Raw genomic sequence first — 22,301 nt, forward strand, 5'->3', positions numbered from 1 at the left:
AATCTTGTGATCAGTCCAGCTAAGTACACGCTTTGTTGGCGGTCCTTGGGCTTACCTTGTGGCATAAAAATAAAACAAAAACATGATCCAGTGCTTCGATGATGTAGAGGATGAAATTCCATGAGCTTTCATAAACTAAATATTTAAAAAAAAAATTATTTTTCATTTCAAATTTAAATTTAGGAGTACCGTGGAGGTTCGGTGGCCATAAGATCCAATTTCTTTCTTTTTTATTTTATCTGAGTTTTTCCAAGAAATTTAGAGGTGTCGGATTGCCAATGTGGTAATCCATTTTTGCAAAACAACCCTCAGGAAAACTTAAAATCTTATTAAACTAAGTAAGGAAAGTGTTTTTCATAATATTAAACTGTCCAAATCATGGGTCATACATGGAAAATTTTACGCGTTCTTAAAGCATTTAATCCTAACCTCAAATCAATTAATTTTTCGAGTGGTTAGAAATGCATGGAAGGAGGTCGTAATCCAAAAAAAAAAAAATACATGGAAGGAGTTATTCTATTTTAAGGAAAATTATTTAGGGTGTGTTTGATTAACAAAATCCTTATATTAGAGAGATTATATTGTCACACCAACTTTTGCTTAGGATGTTCTTAGTAAAAGTGGGTGTGGCAATAGAAACTCTCATTTATACGTATTCAAACGAAAGGTACCCCTCAAATTGATCTTGAATGTTTGGTTGTTTATATTTTGTATCACTATACAAGAAGAATTTTGTTTTTTAGATTATGAAGGGTATAATAGTCATTTGATAATAATAATTTCTCTTCTCTTCTCTTATGAATCCTAACCAAACAGGAGAAACATGATTTTTTCTCTTCTCTTCTCTTTCAATCCAAACAGGGTGAAGAGAAACTTCCCTTCCCTTCCCTTCCCTTCCCTTCCCTTAATGAGTTTCTCTTCCCTCCCCTTCCCTCAATCCAAACACAGCGTAAGGGAGCGACTGAGAGAGAAAGAGATGAGATCGAGAGAAAAACTGAGGGGGAGAGTTCGATCGAGGAAGTGACCGAGAGAGAGAGAGAGATGAGATCGAGAGAGAGAGATTGAGAAAGAGAGTTTGAGGGAACGGCTGAGAGTGAGAGAGATGAGACGGAGATTAAGATGTTTAAAACTCGAGTAAAACGGCTTTAAAACCTAAAACGGCTTAATACCGTTTGTAAATAAAAACGGCTTAATACCGTTTTAATTGCCTGTTCCTATTTTACAATTTTTTTGTAGTGGTCATCATGGTTGTCGTTGCTTGTCGTAAAAAGCCTCCTCACTGTATGTATCATCGACGGCCAACTATTACAAAAATCATCGTTGAATACCAAAAGGAATTGGACCTATAGCGACAGCCGCAAGTGGTCGTCGCTATAGCATTATTATTTTTTTTAAATGAGATCTTTAGCTACGGTAGTGGCCATCGCTATTAGAACAACTTTTGAAAAAAAAAGTGATTTTACACATACCCCATCACTTCTTTATGAATATTGGAGATAGCCCTGTGTTTTAAAATTGATGACATGCCTGCTTTCATGATTCAAATGCCCCTCATTGTTTTCAGCCCCTTTTACATGCAATTTGCACCTTCACTAGTTAGTCAACAAATTCACCTATATTGATAAGTTCTCTGATTTGCTACATAATGAACATGAACTCAAATCTCGAACTGATAACAAAAAGAAGTCGTTGTCCTTATAAGAAACGAACTCCTTGTTCTAGCACGCCAAGCAACCCTGCATTTTAGTGACGACCAAATCCATCCCCCAGAAACCCTGCACAATATTAGTTATATAAACAGATTGATAGATAAAGAAGTATGGATTTGCTTTGAAAGTCAAGCTCTTTCTAAGCTTTTTAAAATGTTAAAACTTATAAAAGGAGAGAGGAAATAAGATTATATAAGAGAGAATCAAACGAGACACAAATTAGGGTGCAACAAAAGCACATAAAGATAAAACTATGAAAGTACCTTTGTCCTCACTTCACACATGGTTTTCTCTGCCTCCAAAGCATGGTGCTTCGCCTCTAATTTTGAATAAAACTACAAGAGCAATAGAGACAAGAAAAAAACCAAAAAGTGCCGTAAAATTTATATTTCAAGTAATATGAAAGAAAATGATTTTCCTGATATGTCTAGATTTCTCTAACCTAATATAATCTCGAAAAGTGTCATTCCATAGCTGTAAACATCGACTTTGGGTGTGATAGGTACACTTGAAATCCATTCTGGGGCAAGATATGTTTGTAAAAAACTATGAACATAATAGACATGGATCTAGGATTTAATCTTGAACAAACAATCGAATCGAAAAACAATAATAGTAAAATACCTGGATTCACTTTTTCGATTATCCGCGAAGAATACGTTTATCATGATCTGCGAAGACTAGGTGCACTATCCCTTTTGGTGATGGGAATCTTTATCTCAATAATAGAATAATCTGTGTGTAGAGAGGGTGGGGGTGGGGGTGGGGGTGGGGGGGGGGGGACGACTACCTATTTATAAAGAGGATACTAGATTTTTTACCCATCGTAGAATTCTAGTATTAGGTGAATACCACTTAAACTTTCATAGGATGTTCACTAACCCATCATATTTGATGTTGGTAACCAATGCGAGACCACAAATATGATTTTCAATTTTACCCTTAATGTTTTGAACAAATTACAATCTAGTATTTATATAAAATTTGTATATGTGAATAGACCACAAAATAATTTTAATAATGAAAATAATAATAATAAATAATAATTCTAACAATCTCCCACTTGGCCTTCACATATACCTTTTGATTAAAATGACTCTCTAGATTGTTACCTTTTGAATAATCGAGTGCATTCTTTTGAAAAATAATTGTTCAAAACTATAGATAATCTTTAACTGTCACCTTCATTCAAAGATACTCCTAATGATGGATCATGGATGTAACAAAGTGCTCATTTGTCAACCTTAAGACAGTTCCATGGTCTCAAAACTAGTACCATCAATGAATTCAGGAGTTTACCTTTACGGGAACTTTCTTTGTGGTATTAGGGCAATGTACACTCCTTAATGTAGTTTGTATGTACATTCCCTAGGTGTCCAGCTTCATACTCATTGTATGTCATTCTGATATCTTACTAGCAACCAACTATATGATATTACATCACCTTTTTATCCAGAATGAAGATTTCATCAACATGATGCCAAGTCATGTCTAGTCCAAGTATTTTTTTTTCAACACTTTACGAGTACATCTACTCACAGGCAAAGATGACATGTATACACAATAATGCATAAATAATGACTAGTCATAATCAATTTCTTTAAGCATCAATAAATAGTCTATCAAGAATATAAATGAATCAAAACAAACATAAAATAAACTCAACACTTAAATAACATGAACAAATGACATGATAACTCCCATACGAGTCACATGTTCATTGAAAATCTTTGGCGGGAGTCCTTTTGTGAGATGATCAGTTATCATATTGCTAGAATCTATCTTGGTAATCTCGATCAATTCTTCACGAGTCTTTTTACATACTAAAAGGTACTTTATTTCGATGTGCTTGTTTCCTCTGGTTACTCTTTCATTCTTTGCAAAATTAATAGCAGCCTTGTTATCACAATAGATAACAATAGGTCTATCAATGAAATTCACAATCTTTAATTCACCGATAAAATTCTTTAACCAATTGGCTTGACAGGTTGCTTCATAACATCCAATAAACTCTGAATACATGGTCGAATATGTTAGAATGGTCTGTTTTGAGCTTTTCCATGAAATAGCTCCATACCCAAGTATGAAAATATAACCTGAAGTAGACTTCAAGCTATCACGACATCCAGTATGATCTGCATCAGAATAACCAACAACTTGAAGCTTACTCAATCTTCTGTATACTAACATAAAATCTTTTGTTCTCTGCAAATATCGAAGTACTTTCTTTACTACTTTCCAATGAGCAATATCGGGGTTCTGCTAATATCTCCCAAGCATACCAACAATGTAACTGATATCGGGTCGGATGTAAATCATTGCAAACATAAGACTTCCGACTGCTGAGGCATATTCTGATGCATCGACCTCCATCTTCTCAAACTTGTTCTTGGGATACTGATATTGGTTGAATACATCTCCTTTTACCACAAGAGCCTCACCAAGAGTATATTTATCCATACAAAATCTTTTGAATACCTTTTCAATGTATGCCTTCTGTGACAAACCCAAAAACCCAACCTGTCTATCTCTGTGAATTTTAATCCCTAGAACATATTGAGCATCCCCCATATCTTTCATATCAAATTTTTTGACAGAAAAGACTTTGTATCACACAAGAGATGAACATCATTGCTTGTCAACAATATATTATCAACGTAAAGTATAAGAATGATGAATCAACTCCTACTCATCTTGAGATATATGCACTTGACGATATTTTCTTTAAATTCACATCCAGTCACCACTTGATCAAATTTCAAGTACAACTGTCTTGATGCTTGTTTCAACCCATATATTGATCTTTTCAACTTGCAGACAAGATATTCTCTTTTATCAACTTTAAAACCATCAGGTTATGCCATGTAAATCTCTCGACCTTACATTCTGAATCTCTTTTAATTTTCATACTTCATTCTTTTTCATAGATCTCAATTCTTCTTTCATTGCTTCCTATCAGAATTGAGATTTATTTTAGTTCATGACTTCTTTTAATGTTGAAGGATCATCTACATCACCTTTGATAGCATCTCCTTCTTGAAAGTATACCTCATAATCATCTGTAATAGCGGGTCTGCGTTCTCAATAGATCTCCTAATGGGAATGATAGGTTGTGGACCTGCGACTACCACCGCTTGAGGATTGGGTTCTGGTTGGATTGTTGTATCTTCTTCTATAACGACTGTATGGACAGGTGAAGCCACCGAATGAGGCAAAGGTTGCGGAATAAAACATATTGGTGGATCACTACGTTTCTCTTCAAATGTAATTTTCCTTCGCTTTTCATTCATACTATTTTGATCATATTCAAGAAATCTAGTACGATTAGTTTCAACAATCTCCATATGTCTCAACGGACAGAAAATTTATAACCCTTCGATCTCTCGGGATAACCAAAGAAGTGACAAGTCATCATTCGAGGATCAAGTTTTTTTTATTTTAAAGATTGTACAGTTTTGCCTCGGTAAGACAGCAAAACATGAAGATGGCTAAGGCTCTATTTCTTGCTGACGAACCCTTTCTAGATTCTTTTGCACCCAATTCTTATAAGTAAAACAATCCCTCTTCATGTGTCTCTTCTTCTTACAAAACCAGCAATCTTCATTATCTATTTTCCTAGCCCATGTCTTTTTCTTGATTGTTTTATGATTCTTGAAACCTTTGAATCCATTTTCTTGCTAAAGTTTTTGTTGCGACCTTTCTTGAAACTCTTATTAGTGAAAATTTTATTGTTACTTGCGTGAATTGCCAAGTTTGCTGACACAACCTTCGAACCTCTTAAACTTACCTCCTTAGTGACACAAAGGGTAATTAGCTGATTTAGATCCCATTTAGTTTCTTGTACACTGTAATTGACTTTAAAAGTGTCAAGAGATTAAGGCAGAGATAAAATTGTTATGTGAACCAAAAGGTCATCTTCAAAATAATCTCTTCCTCATGGAAACCAATGACGAGCTTTGACATCTTCAGAATATGTTCCCGCACATTTTCTTTATCATCATACTTCAGATTCATTAACTGACCCAAATACTCATACTGAACAGATCTATTTATTTTCATAAATTTTTTATTGATGATCTGCAACAGTTCCTTAGCTGTATTTGTGGTCTGAATACCATCTCGAAAAGTCCTATTAATAGATGCTCTAATGATCATCATAGACAATCTATTAGCCTTTTTTCATTTAGTAAAATGGGTCTTCACCAACTCCATAGAATTTGGAAGTGGAGCTGGTGGTATGTCCTCAAAGAGAGCAAAATCAAAATCTATGCATTCCAGCAAGATGTTAATATTCATCCTCTAGGATAAATAATTAGAACCATTAAGGGGCTCAATCCCTACCAAACTCTTTTAAATCAATGACGTATCCATAGCTGCAATAACATATAGTCAAACATTAATATATACTGTGAGATTCAATTCTTTTAATTCGTACCAGGTTTTGGTCGAATCGTTTCAGAGTATTTTATTAAGGGTAAAACTTTCCACTCTGCAGGTACAAACAAGTCTCATCATCATGTTGGAGTTCGCACATAGATCTAGCCACTCATGTTCCAGTTCAATCCAGACACTATCCACACCTTTAGGCAGAAGTTAGTGATTTCATGCAAAATAGTGCCACAAAGTGATCTTAGTGAAACACTAAGTCTAAGAATTCAAGAACCCGTAATTTCTATAAAACGGTCACCTTTAGGCAGACTACAATTCTATTTCCATCACGTTCTTTGAACGATCACTCAAAAATGTCTTCCTAAACCCCTATAGGTAAGACTTATACCCTAACATATCTAAATTTGCTTTCTAATTATTCTTATTTTGCATGTAGGTATATTAAAAAATAACAACTAAATTTTCAATATAAAAGAAAGCAATTATAGATATATTCTCCAAAAGGGTACAACTAAATCTGAACTTTACTGTTATTTGTTGCTGTCAACGAATTATTTTAACAATTTTACTAAATAGATCTCAAAAAAATATTCAAAATGGACTCTTGTTTTGTCAAAATCAGAGTTAAAACGAATTAGTTATCATTTTTCAAAGTTTTTAAAGGAAAAAAATGGTTTTCTATGGTCTGGTTCACGTTTGAACCAACTGAACCGGTTCGGATAGACCGGTTTGACTCAAATCGGGTCAAATGTTGACCTTAATGAGTCGGTTAAACGGGTCGGTTCGAGTCTGAAACGTGTTTAACCCAATAGAATTTAAAATGGGCTTAGCCCAAAACTGATGAAATATAAACTGAATCGGGCTTAGCCCAACTAAATAATGAACGGGCTTGGCCCAACAAAACCCAAAGCCCAATCGAATGAACAGTCGTCTTCTTCATCAAGAAGAAGATCGACTGTCAAACCCTAGTCGCGCCGCCACCCAAACGCCGACCGGTAGGGCTGATCTCCGACGTCGGACGGCTTAAACGGCCACCGAAAATCGTCCGGTAACCTCCGATTGAAAACCCCATGACTGGTTTTGTTAGAATCGAAGAGTTTCAAAATTTTTTTTATTCGGTTTAAATAGATCTAAAAGCTCTTCGATTAGATCTATGTTTTCAGAGTCTCACAAGAGATTTAGCACATTTATTCGGTTTCAGAATTTCTTTGATTTTAAATCAATAACGATAGAAACAATTTAATAGGTTCAGCCTATGAAGATTTTCCTGCCGTTCCGATCATTGCAGAGATTCGAACTTGAATAGAAAATTATTGTTTGGTTCTTATCGATTGGCAAAACGAGATTGAAAATCTCTGCCTTCATTAATCTTCTTTGAAGAAATAAAAATGGGAGATTTTATTTTCAAATAAATCGACTTTAATAAATCGATTTTAACTAAATAAATAATATTTATTTTAAAATATAAATCTATTCGACTCAGATTTAATCAAACAGTTTTGAATAAAAACAAATCCAAACTGGCTCTGATACTGATTGTTTGCAAAAAACTATGAACATAATAGACATGGATCTAGGATTTAATCTTGAACAAACAATCGAATCGAAAGCAATAATAGTAAAATACCTGGATTCGCTTTTTTGATTATCCGCGAAGAATACGTTGATCATGATCTGCGAAGAATAGGTGCACTACCCCAACTCTGCCTACACCTTTTGGTGATGGGAACCTCTATCTCAATAACAGAATAATCTGTGTGTAGAGAGGGGAGGACGACCACTTATTTATAAAGAGGATACTAGATTTTCTGCCCATCGTAGAATTCTAGTATTAGGTGAATACCACTTAAACTTTCATAGGATGTTCACTAACCTATCATATTTGATGTTGGTAACCATGCCAGACCACAAACATGATTTTCAATTTTGCTCTTAATGTTTTGAACAAATTACAATCCAGTATTTATATAAAATTTATATATGTGAATAGGCACAAAAAAATTTTAATAATGAAAATAATAATAAAAAATAATAATTCCAACAAGATAACCTCTGGTTCCTCTCATGGTGGTCAAAACCCAGCTGAAGTCCTTGCCAAAGAGCTCCGCTAGCCCAAAGTCTGCAACCTTAGGGCTAAACCCTGCATCCAACAATATGTTTTCTGGTTTGATGTCACAATGTAAGATGCAATCTCTACACTTGTCATGTAGATAAGCCAATCCTCTAGCCATACCGAGTGCAATCTGGTTTCTTGTTTTCTAGTCTAAGATGTTTGAATGCTTTGGAAACAAACAAGAATTTAGTGAACCATTTGGCATATAATCATAAACTAGCAACTTTTTATTGCATTGGGCACAAAACCCCCGAAGGCGAACCAGATTGGCATGTTGGATTATACCAAGGGTGCTCACTTCCATTCATAATTGTTTCTCTCCTTTTCCAAGGCATTCAAGTTTCTTCACAGTTATGTCAACTGAGTTGGGCAGTTTTCCTCTAAAAACAGAACCAAAACCTCCTTTCCCTAACATGTCGGAGAAGTTGTTCGTTGCCCTTGGAAGCTTCTTGTATGTGAAAGGGACCAAAGCACCCTCAACAGCCTCTACTGTACCAATGAACTCTCTCCTTGTACAATTCCAATAGATCACCAGAACAATACCCAAGAACAACCCCTGCAATTCCACTCACAACCAATAGTGTCCTCATCTTTTTCTTGTCTTTGTAAGCTTTTGCCTCAGAATCTTTTCCATCACTTTCTTCCTTGGAGGTCAAATTAAACAGATCTCCATGCCATACCAAACATCTACCATCATAAACATACACTGTACAAGGACAATCTCTCAAGCAAGCTAATTTACCTTCTTTCTTATTCCCAACCTTGAAACCTTTTTAATATTCAGGCAATCTCATGTTGGGCATCTTGTGTCCTCCAGGATCTTTTTTTCAAAACCTTGCAAACATGAACAATCAAAACGGGACCCCTTCTGATTACAACTACCGAAAGACTAACAATTAAAATTCTTGTCACACAACTTTGTAGGTTGACTCCAATAAAAAAGCCCATTGTCTACGTTCCTCGAACCATGCGAAAAGCCTCAACTGGCCCCTGAAATCCAGCACCAATCTAGAAATAATCCAAGTGTTATAAGCAGAGTATGTAAAATTGGTCTCTCTCTCTCTCTCTCTCTCTTGTAACAAAGCTATAATTGAAGATATTTTTGATCTCATTTCAGTAATTAAGCTGAAAATCTGTCCATTTCAAGTCCCAGTAGTAAAGTACCTGTGAAAAAACTGACTACTTCCATCCGGGTCTATCTAGAAAGAGAGGATCGCTAGAAGAAGTCAAGCCATCTGATCTTCCCACTGTCAAGAAACACTGCTACGGTAGAATTAACAAGTTTCAACATTAAATATGTTGATCAGATTGGGATTTTGGACTTTTTGTTGGAATTTAGAAGGTTGAATTTGAAAATCCTTTAATATTTAATAGGTTTTAACCATTTGGTAAAACAATTTAAACCATAGGGTAAATCAATCCCAAATTTGCTTTATGTTTTATACTTTATACTTTATTGCTTTAAGCTTTAATTGATAGTTTTGTTTTTTTATCTTGAGTAACTTTAGTCTTACATTGACTAGGAGAAGAATTGGTTTGCAATAATTAAATAGTTGCACTTCTAATAACTTTAAAGTTGATAGAAGTAGTAGGCGGGCTCACGCGCGCACGCAGGGGCCCAAAACCCAAAGTTCCAGTTGGGATTTGGATATATCGGTCCAGAAATCTTAATATAGGGTTGGGGGGGGGGGGGGGGAGGTTGCAAAATCTCGAGAGACAACTCTCTTTCCATAAGAAATCAATACTCAAGAGATAACAATTTTTATTAAAGAGGACTAGATTACCATCTTCTAAGAGTTTTAATTTTGAAGAAGATGGGTTAGGGAGGGATGTATCTCTGTTTGCAACCCAAACAATAGTTTGAGGTGAATTTATTTATTTTTTTGTACTAGATGCCTATGTAGTACTTCTTATAAATGTTATCTGGTGTGAAGAAACCAAGTTCAAAGATGCCACCTATGGAGACTATAGTCTAGTTGAGAGATTGGCCAACAGAGATGGTGTCAGCTCCAATGGAGAGATGGATTTTCAAAGAGAAGAAGATAATTAGTACATTAATGAAGAACCATGGATTGCTTCTGATACCCATCTCTGCAAAACTTTACACCACAATGCTCAAAAGAAGATCAGAACTTAAATGGGTTTCGATTTAGAGAGTCAAAAAAGAAAATTGAAAATTACTTGAAGGACCCTGGCGGAGGGCTTTCTTTCTTAATAGTTCGTAAGTTTTGGGCAATTTCTTAATACTCCCTTTAATGAACTTTTCTATTTCTAAACAGTCTCTGAACCTCATCTCCCACATTTCTCACGATTGAATGCTCTAACCATTCAAACTCATGGTTTTCATCCAAAAGCTTAGATTTTCTACATCTCAATCGAGGTTTGGAGACTCAATTTCATTGGAAAGTGTTTAATAAGAAATGAGATCCATTTTCAAGGGGTTTTTCAAACATTTAGAAGATGCATAGAAAAAACTAAGGATTTCACCTCTTTTTTCTTAGTTTTTGGATGAATAACGATTAAGAATGGTTCTTTTGGGTTGAAATCATCTAAACAAGTCGTTATATCAAGTTTTTAATCGATCTTTCGATATGTTTTAGTAAAAAAAATTCAAAATGGTTTGATTTTACCAGTGTCGAGTTCACTACTTTTCATTTAAAAAGTGCTGAACTTGACAGTAAATAAAAGGCATCGAGTTCAATAGTAAATAAAAAGTGATGAACTCGATAGTAAATAATGGTGAGTTCAATAATAAAAATTGTGAACTCGACACTAAATACAAAAGTATCGAGTTTGATAGTAAAAATTGTGAACTCGCAATAATGAGGGACCATTAAGAAAGAAAAAAGTTTACTAAATGTTCTATCAAGCTACAGGGCAAAACTTTGGGACTATTTAGAAAGAAACCCTTCCACGAGTGTCCTTTTTATTAATTTTTCCAAAAAAAAAAAAAAAAAAAAAACAATCAAACTTGACTAGTATATCTTTTATTTGTTGATTTTATAGAACAACAAAGAATAAGAACAATCAATTTTGAATAATGTTGAAGTGACCTCAAGATTGGACCTCACATCGTACATCTTGGCGTGAAAGTGTATGAGAATCATAGATGTTTTTCCTCGAAATAAGAGTGAAAAAGCATATATGCTTCCTATCCATTTTCACATCAAGATGTGCAATATTAGGTCCAATCTTGAAGTCACTCCAACATGACTCATCAATTTTAGTATACTCTTTTCATGTAGTGTGAACTTTGATCCATTTGTCTTTCCATGTCACGGAATGAGCATTTTATACAAAATCCCTTCAAAATGTTTTTTTTGTCCAAAACTATTTTTATGTTGGGCATTTTTATCTCTAAAAATAATATGTGTACATTTTTAATTGTGAAAGTTTTGTCAACAGTATCATAATTATGTTTTGAACCTTGTTATCATGACTCAAAATAGCACTCAGTATGCATAGAATCATCAATTTTCCTCGAGTGTATAACACTCGTATCTCGAGAAAAATATCTCTATCATTCAGTGCTATTCGACTATTATCTAAAGTCACTTTAGCATTTTTATTTTCTTTGTTTTTTTAACTACAACAAGGATATTCCTATTATTAGATAATAAACATCATTGCCAAGAGTGGTTTTGTAACAAAATTGAAAAAAAGTAAGATAAAGTTCTTTGATATGATAAAAGGACTTCTTGAGTTAGATAAAAGAACTTGCAACAAAAAAAGAAAAAAGAATAATGATGAATGCACATGGTTTTGATATGCGGTTGGATATGTGACTGGGGCACATAATTGCATATCTTTTTCCTATGTATCCCGATGAAAAAGATCTATATTTTTGTGCCCTTGTCACATTAGCCACTTACCCAACTGCGTGCATTCATCACGACTTAAAAAGAAAAAAAAAAAGACTTTTCTAATGTGCAAGTTTGACATAATGAACTGACTAGGAAGCTCAACTGCGTCCAACCTAATCTCATAAATCAGGATGATGGTAGACGTAGAAAAAAGTCATTTTTCATTAAAGATATTCTAAACAACTTTTCTATAAAATTTCATTTTTCAAACTAATTCCTTTTTGTTTTTTCAAATTTATTTTTATAAATAATAAAAAAAATATTTTTATAAAGGTAAGTGTAGATACATGAGCTTCAAAATCTTTGAGGAAGGTTTGAAATCATTTACGCAGGTTTAGGAGTTGCTGCTTTTCAATTAAAATGTGAATGAACACTATAAAAAGATTTTTAAAATCTGTTTTTCTTGGCTTGTAGTAACTCACATATTTAAAGGATAAGGGAAAAAATGTCTATCTAGGAAATTAAGGTAATGAGGTTCAGTTGAGGGACAAGGAAGATGTTAGGCATCTTGTCCCTCCTATTCAAAGATGGTTACCAATATTGACCCATGGTGAGATTAGAAAACTCTTTTTTGGGGTTTTGAAAATAGAGGAAGTTATAGAGAGAATTAAAAAGTAAAAAGATTATAGTCTAATTTTAGGAAATAGAAGATTTAAACTAATGAGCAAGTTAAAACATAAAATGTTCCTTAATGGAATTTTTTATAAGTATAGAATTTTGGTGGGAATCTACATGGATTTCACCTTTTTAGATCCCAAAGATTTTTTAGAAAGGTTATGTGCTTACTTGAGAGCATTTTTTTTATTGGTTTAACCATGAGTTAGACACCACCATGGAAGGACCAGAGACCTTATGTATGAGTTGTATCCTCTTTGGAACTGTTTTTTGTTAGTTTAGAGAGTTAGGTGTAGATCTAGATAGATTTCCACCTTTGATTTTTAATCATTTAAGAAAAACATATTGTGATGCACGTGCACATAGTGTATGCATGTAATGGACTCAAAAAGAGAAGATTACCTATTACGAGGAAGTAAAGAACATATATACTAGGAATTTAAAGCTTGCAAAGAAAGTAAATAAACAAGAAACAATTACTCTAATGCTCTCATAGAGCTTATTGATGGCTTATAGGGTGAGATTACCTCTAGGACTCTCTACCCTTAAGCCTCAAGCTAAAAAAGATGAAAATCTACATAAACTTGTTTGAATGCAAAGAGGGGAGTAGGGAGTAGGTAGAAGTGAGAACATTTAGAGGGGGTTTACATAGAAAAATCAAAATATTATAATTACAACCCACACTTGTTTCTTCTTATTCTTGGTTAGAGTTTTTTCGATATTTGAGAAAGGATTTAGATAGAGTTTAAGTAGGCTAGAGGACTTTGAGGAGAGTAACTGATAGAATTTTGGATCACTTCAACCCCTCCTTCATTTGCCTTAGATGGGTCTTTTATTTATAGGATTTTGAGAGATCCTTGGGGATAAACTTATCCTAAATCCTAGAGTTCCCACTATTCTCATCTCCTTAGCTTTGATGGTTTTTCACTCACTTATGGGTCTTACCAATCAAGGGATAAATTAGTAAAATGTCAATAGATTTTAGAGAATTCTTTAAGGAGAGTAAAGTGGTCTTAGAACTTAGGCTTTGAATCAAATTCTAGAGAACTAAACTAGATGACATGTAATTAGGTGGTAGGATTTTGAATATTCTAGACATTTGGCCTATCTAACAACCTAGGGCAAAGAGAGTTTTTGCTCATAAATTCCAGAGGATTCTATAGGTTGGATAAAATAGTCAAAACCTCTTGAATTGGGTATAATTTCATTGAATATCATGTAAAATTAAATTGATTTCATTTTTTCAAGTTTTTCCAATTGAATACATGGAAAGATTGACTTAAAACTTGACATAACGATTTGTGTAGCTGATTTCAAATCAAAAGAACCATCCTTGATCAATTTTCATCCAAAAAAGAGACAAAACAATTGAAAAATCCTAGTGTTTTTACATACATGTTCAAAATACTTGAAAAAAATGAAAAAAAAACCCTTGAAAACGGCTTCTTCTTCCTTCTCAAATCATTTTCATCAGATTTGAGTTTCCAAAATTCAATCCGGATGTTGGAAATCAAATTTTTTTGGATGAAAAATGGTGAGTTTGAATGATTTGGGCAATATCAACATTTCCATCATGAGAAATGTCTAGATTGAGGTTTAGGGATTTTTTTTAAAAGAGAGATTATCTAAATGGACTATTTTGATAACATGCAAATGTAAGGACTAAATTGACAGAAAAGTACGGATAAAGGATTATTAAATAATATTCCCAATCCCTATTCACCGTTTAACTCGACATAGTTCAGTAATTATTATATGAAATTCAAGGCTTGTGTTCTTTGCATGTGCGAGGACGCATCCCTGGCTGAACCTAAAAGCCATACTACCTTTAGATTTAAATTATTGGAACTTCTGTATTATGAGTATTTTACCTTTTTTTTGTTTCCTTACAAAATGTATTATGCGGAGGATATTTTTAGCTGAGTACTAAGGGGTGACATGTGACACATAGAAATTGAGGTTAGCCATAGAAATCTGAGCCAACTCATATGAGGGTATGCTCGTTGACTAGATCGCAAATCAACCATCAATTTTGGGTCTTGGTTGGTTGGAGGAATATTGGGTCAAGGATGCATCATAGGATGGTTCAATTAGCCCAAACCCTTATAAATAAGGGGATTGGGTCAAAAGTAGTTGGAGTTTTGATAATGGAAAGTCGTTAAAATGAAGGGGTGTATAAGGACATGATCGTGATTTGATACATTCTAAATCAAGATTTACTTTCTAAATCAGATAAGGATGAAATTGATAAACGTGATCCATAGGTATCCTAGGGTTTTACATCTATAAATATATGGATAGAGACACTAAAAGGTATGATTATTCTCCCCCTCAAAGTTACATACTAATTTTTTTGTACTCAAGTTTGACTTGGGTGTCAGAGTTGTGTTGTTGCAGGGACATCCAGGAGTATAAGAAGAGGAGATTCCAAGCCGACATCACATATCTCAAGGTAGGGCAAGTTTTTACATCTACAACTTGTAGTCATCTGTGGGAAATGGATTGAGAATTTGCATGAAACCACATTTAACAACCAAAATCTTTATCAAGGATTGGGGGTTGCCTCCATTGTCTTCGTAGGTTTTGAATTTCTAAATAGACTTTGCCAAGGATGGATCGATTACCAATTGGATTTTGTGATTATTAAAGAAAGATTGACAAAACAAGTTTAGCGAACTGAGATCACACAACACGAATGATTCAAGGGCATGTAGGATTTTTTGCCATCCAAGTAATCAGGGTAGCCTTGCAAAGTCATAATAATTAGATTTGCATATAAATCGAAGATGAAAATCATTACAACTTTATTTTCACTCTTCTTAACTTTATTATATTTCTTCTTTTACTTATTTTAAATCTATTTTGATTTTTTTTTTATCTTTTACCCATTTAATATTAAATTTTTTTAATAATGATCTTCCAACTTTATTTTTTCACTTTTATTATTTTAATCCTTCAATCAAATTGTATTTTTGTAGGACTCACTTTATTTTCTCTATACTTCATCCCCTATAGCTTTACTATATTTCCTCTTTTAACCTATTTTATTAATTTTTATCTTTTATCCTTTCAATCTTAAAAATTTTCAATAATGCCCAAATTAAATTAGGTTTGATTCAAACCCAATAATTTTGTGTTGTTTTTGAGTCGTGTTCGTAATTTGTGTTAAGATTGCCATCCATATACTAACCAACTTTATTTTTTGAATCATGTTGGGGTGACACAGGATTTACTATGATTCTCACACTCCTGACGTGGACATGCATACATAAATGTACATGATTTTTACTCATATCACAAGAAAACATATCTATGGTTATGTGCACATCCCACATCAGACTTGTGAGAATCACAGTAAATACCCTGTGTCATTTCAGCATTTTCCTTATTATTTTATTTTATTTTTTTTTGCTTTTACCCCCTTAACGGGAGAAAGGAAGGCTACAGGAAGTAAAAAAAGTTGTGGGCCTTAGCCAAATAATGGGTCTTGTTATAGTCAGGCTTAAGGTGATATGACCAAGTTTTGATAATACGTTAAGTGAACAAAAAATGTGCTGTTGTGAGCTTTGCACAAATATATGAGTAGGGTCATAACAAGGCCTAAAGCGATATGGCTAAAATTATGTTATTATGTTAAAATCAACAAGAAGTGATGTGTCCAGCGATGATGGGCAATGATATTACCAGGTCTATAACCATACTCACATGTTCAGGTAGGGGGAAGGTAATGACACCAAACTCGACTCCAGGTTATGCAGTCAGGTCTCCTCAGACAAGTTGATTGGAACTGTTGGCAGGCATCACATGATTTGGGTCATCCTCACAAAAAATTAGTCCAATCTGAAACTTCTAACCTCATCAAAAGTGATTTACAAATTAACGATAAAACATCGACAGTCCACATTAATGCTAAACCCGTTTTGATGGGGTTAGAGGTTTGAGATTGAGCTTATTTTTTGTGAGGATGATCCCCTCACCATAGAGATCGACAGTCCACATTAATGCTAAACCCCTTTTGATGGGGTTAGAGGTTTGAGATTGAGCTGATTTTTTGTGAGGATGATCTCCTCACCATAGAGATCATCCTCACAAAACATCAGCCAAATCCGAAACTTTTAAGCCATATAGGACAAAGGCGTTGGCTCCAAGTTGTCTCCCTAACATTGTCTGCCAAACCAGGATCCTTACGAAAAAGATTTATCTTCTTATATTGTACTGCATTTCACTTGATACCTTTTATTTTATTTCATCTAATGCAATTCAGTATTGGGAGCAGGGTGTAGATGATGATGATTAGGAGGAACTAAGAGAAGATAATCTCTATGATTCGTGCTAAACAAAGCTCAATTACAACTAATTATAATAGAACCTGGGCTTAGAACCATAGCTCAGTTGGTTTGACATATTGCAAAAGAACTTCGAGGTCGCGGGTTCAAGTTTAGCTTACCCATAAAAAAAAATTATAATAGAACCTGTATTACAAATACAAGTATTATTACCCAAGTCTTGGACATAACAACATTACCAAGCATCGAGAATACTTAACCATCTCAAGTGTGCCATGAAGGGAATCTTTAGAGCCTCTCCTGCACCTATTATATACAACCAATTCATAACTAGCCATATCTACCAACAAAAGAAACTAAACATACTGAGACTGAAACTTTAACTTCCTAGGTTTTTTAGGTAGAAACCAAGAATATAATCACCCCAACATGGAAACCAGTTCATCATATTTATGCTGGCTTGAAATTCACAAAAGAGGAAGTATTTTTGATCGAACAAGCAGTGGAGACCCCACTCCATACTCAGAAGACACCTCGGGAACTTCTTCTCCACTGGCTTGTCCATAATTGCTGGGAAAAATTCTGGGATGGGAGGAATAGCCACCTCTAAGACTCCGTCCAGAATATGAACTACATGTCCCATTGTTGGCCTCAAGCTCCTAATCATTTTGAATGCACCAATATGCAACTCTGCAAACTCGAGTAAGCTCTTCAACGTCGGCATTTCCCTCCAACCTGGAATCAAGCAAGCTAAGAACTTCTTCTCTATTGTGTGCTTTACTCACAACCTGGGAAGGGAAGTAATCAACCATCTCATCCCCAGATATGTCCAGGTTTCTTCGGCCTGATATAAGTTCGAAAAGTTTCATTCCATAGCTGTAAACCACTACGTGAAAACTGAAAAATTCAACAGAAAAAATTGACGGGCCAAGGCCCATGGATTTTAGAAATTGAATTTTGACGGTCTAAGACCGTCAAAATTCTTGATGTTCCCAGATTTGACGGCTTAGAATTGTCGAATTTCTCCCATCCTTGATTAATTTGATAGTTTCAGCCCGTCGAAAACAAAAATTTGACAATGAAAAATTTGATGTCAATTTGACTCCTTTGTCCATCGAATTTTATGAAATTTGACGGCCCAAGGCAGTCAAATATGGGCTTTTTTCACATAGTGAACATCAGCTTTAGGTGTGATAGGTACGCCTAAAATCCGCTCTGGTGCAAGATAGCCTCTGGTTCCTTTCATGGTTGTCAAGATCAGGCTGAAATCCCTGCCAAAGAGCTTTGCTACCCCAAAGTCTGCAACCTTGGGACTAAACCCAGCATCCAAAAGTATGTTTTCTGGTTTGATGTCACAATGTATAATGCAATTTCTGCACTTCTCATGTAGGTAAACCAGTCCTCTAGCCGTCCCGAGTGTAATCTGGTATCTTGTTTTCCAGTCTAAAATGTTTGAATCCTTCCGAAACAACCAAGAATTTAGTGAATGTACCATTTGGTATATAATCATAAACTAGCAACCTTTTACTACCTTCAGCACAAAACCCTCAGAGGCGAACAAGATTGGTATGTTAGATTATGCCAATTAAGGGTGCTCACTTCCATTCGGAATTGCTTCTCTCCATTTCCAAGACATTCAAGTTTCTTCACAGCTATGTCAATTGAGTTGCACAATTTCCCTCTGAAAACAGAACCAAAACCTCCTTTCCCCAACTTTTCCAAGAAGCTCTTTGTTGCACTTTGAAGATGCTTGTATTTAAACAGCACCAAGCCATCCTCAACAGCCTCCAATGTACCAATGAATTCTTTCCTACACCTCCAATAGATCATCAGAACAACGCCCAACAAAGTTACAACCCCGGCAATTCCACCCACAACGACCCTTTTTGTCCTTCCCTTCTTCTTACCTAGGTAAGCTCTCATCTCTGAATCTGCAATTCACAAATGGAGATCTCATCCATCACTAATATAAGATGATAATTCTTGCAAATTTAACAGATCTCCTGCCAAACCAAACATTCACTATGATAAGCATACGCGGTACAAGGGCAATTGCTCAAACAAGATTCACATTCTTCCTCGTTCCCAAGAACTAAACATTTGAATTCTCTGGCAATTTCATGTTGTGCATCATGAGAAACGTGTCTTTTCTTCCAGAGCTACACCGTAAAGGGGTTTTCCTAACACAACCACTCCCCCAAACATGCAGATTCTCCCAATCATTCGAAAAATGTGGTTCAAAACCTTGCAAAGATGAACAATATCACATGGCTTCAAGATCACAGATACCGAAGGACCCACAATAACCATAGACATCACACGGTATTCGTGGTTGGCTCCAACATATATTCCATTCTTGAACATCCTCCAACCATGAAAAAAATTCCATTGCCCGTGAAATCCATAACATATGTAGAAAGAAGATTACTGTTGGACTATTTTGACGAAGTTAGGATTTTTAAAGAGAGGGAGAGATCAAAGTTTGAGATTGATTTGAGAGATCGAAGCTTAAAATTGATTTCAGAGAGTGGTCGATTCATTTTAGAGAGGGTAGTCTAGTTTAAAGAGTGCTTAAAGAAAAGATAGAATAAATGAGAGATTATTGATAGAGAAATCAAGAGAGAAATCGAGTGATAAAATCGAGAGTGAGAGAGTTTGAGATATGGTTTGTTACAGTTCTCTGTTAAAGAGAGTTTTATTAAGAAGTAGGAGACAAAATTCGTCGGGCTTTAGATCACGAACAAATTTTGCTATCTTAGATTTGTCGGCCCAAGACACACAAATTTTATTGTTGTTTTTTCCAATTTTCACGTAGTGTACCCTTGGTGATATAATAGTCCAAATTCCACAAGTTCAACTTATTTGCAAGAAAATTACATTGAATGACCTTATTTTTCCTTCATCAAAGAGACCTTGATGGCCATTTGCACCTTAATGATTCTTACCAAGCAAGATGATCGAAGGTTAAAAGTGTAAATTGCCCTCAAGATCTCTTGAGAATTCTTTGAGGAATATGGAGGGGTGCAACTAAGATTTTCATGTTGTGGGAACAAATTACAGTTGTCCAATATGGTTCAAGAACATGAAGATGAGTGGCTCTGAGGCAAAAATTCATGAATGACATTTAAGTAATTTCTTATTAGTCTATGATAAAATACCTAAGTCAAGGGGCAATGTCATGAGTGAGAGTAAGGCCAATTGCCAAATATTAACCAAATAGAAAAGTTCTAATAAACCCAAAAACTTGATGATGTAGGGGTGATTGCCAGAAGTTGTTGGGGGTAAACTCAAAATATATCAAATTCTTACAAGGAGAATCTTTTTATTTTTATTTTTATTTTTATTTTTTTAAATTTTGTGGGGGAAAGTGTGACTATTGCCTCCATTGTAAATCTCAATGGGGGCATGTGTTTTTGTGTTTAAACGGTTGTGATCATGTGTTTTTTTAATGAGTCAAAATAATCCTTTTCTATATATCTTGTAACAAAGAAAATATTTATATTCACACAATCAACTATGAAAGTTCTTAAGAAAATTAACCATACACTGTCATGACTTGTGAATGAAGAGGATGGAGCCGAAGAATAATATAAATAAAGTATTTACTTAGTAAAAAGATTTCTTGAATTGGAAGAGGATGGAGCCGAAGATTAATATAAATAAAGTATTTACTTAGTAAAAAGATTTCTTGAATTGGACAATGGACCTCATAATTGTTTTTAAAGTCTAAAAAGACTTTCCTATTTTGAATGTTTGACAAAATGAATCAACTATGAAGATCTAGTTCAACAGACTCCAATCTAACGTCACAAATCGAGGGTGGTGACGGGCTAACCAATAAAAAGGAAGGATTGTGGGAAGGGGAGGGGGATAGGAGACTTTTTTTTTTTTTTTGCTTATAGAAAAGTCAATCCGGTGTTTTAGAGAATCTTGAATGACCACTTGCACGAAGCCTAATGTGGGTAGTTTTTTAATTTGGGGTTGCCCCTCAACACACGTGGGCTAATACCATTGATTGATTTAAGATATTATGAAATCCTGATTGAATTTTCTACGGAAAATTTTTTTTTTTTTTTTTTTTTTTGTGTGGGGAGAGCGACACTTTGAATTAATAGCATATTAATTTTAAGATTAATTCTTTTTTGTTTTAATAGTTTTATAAAACAATAAATAAATACTTTTTACATAAGGTCGGAATATTGTGGTAAATCAAATTCGGCATGTCGAATTTTCTATGATCATCAAAATAAGCTGATTTTTTTGTGAAATTATCCCATGACTCCTCTTTGTGCATGTCCTTACTGTTCGAGCTGTAGATGATGATAAAGTAATGAACAAAAGAAAACCTTGGCAAGCAAGGGTTGAACCACAGAGACAACGTTAATCCAAAGTATTTTACTTTCAATAATCCAATTCAATTTCAACAAGTGATTTAAAAACAGTTTGCAAGAAATAATTTATCTAAAATAAACTACTAAAATAAAAGAAACTTAAGAATATGTGAGATAAGTGTAGATCAATTGGATCCATCTTCACAAGTTCTATAAGTGATTTCTGATTTTCTATTTATCTCGATCCACTAAACAAAACTAATATTTGTGGATTCAAAAATCAAGCAATTAAAATATAAACGAGATCAAAAGTATGCAAAAGTTTAGACCGAGATTATTAGGTAAATATTAATTATTCTCTGTAGTGCATGGTTCTTCTTGAACTTATCAAAGAAAGAGACCATCAAAACTTTGAAAACAATTAATATTCAACTTAATAATAAATACCTACGCTATTACAATAAAACTTATTAAATTATTATGAAAATAGTAAAACACTAATAAATCTTGCTTAGGCTTCCTTAACCGATCTACCGGAGATTTAGTCAATAGTCATCGCAAGAACAATAAAGAAAAAATAAAATAAAGAAAATATGGAAAAAAAAGAGAGATGAGAGAAAGAAGTTATCTTTATTACTTGACTTGAAATCGACAGAGCCTCCTTACAACTTTTATAAAACTTAAAAAGAAAGAAAGAAAATAAAAACTAAATTAATTCTCTAAAAATCTAGCCCCCTCAACTCTTGGTCTGATCTTCTATTTATAGAGAGACCAGATTATGATTTTCTATGAAAATTAGGGTTTCGAAGACATTCTATGTTTACAAAAAATACTAAAAATAATTTATTACGAATGATATGCAGTCGCCAAGTTTCAATACGAAATTCGAGGCTTGACCTTCTTAGTTGACCATGCCACCGTCGTTGACCATGGCGTCGTCGTAAAGTTTTGGTCAATTGACTTTACTTGTGGTCCACGGTCTTTTTTTGGATCTT

The 22,301-nt window shown here is 34.3% G+C and overlaps 1 pseudogene; it reads right to left on the reverse strand.

Moving 5' to 3' along the window:
* Nucleotides 1-8,515: 8,515 nt before the first annotated feature.
* LOC147381227 (G-type lectin S-receptor-like serine/threonine-protein kinase At2g19130) lies at nucleotides 8,516-19,899 on the reverse strand (annotated as a pseudogene).
* Between the last annotated feature and the right edge of the window lie 2,402 nt (nucleotides 19,900-22,301).

Source organism: Akebia trifoliata, unplaced genomic scaffold (assembly GCF_017979445.1).
Source record: "Akebia trifoliata isolate Shusen 1 unplaced genomic scaffold, ASM1797944v1 Contig00608_ERROPOS3031104, whole genome shotgun sequence".
NCBI classification, from domain to species: Eukaryota; Viridiplantae; Streptophyta; class Magnoliopsida; order Ranunculales; family Lardizabalaceae; genus Akebia; species Akebia trifoliata.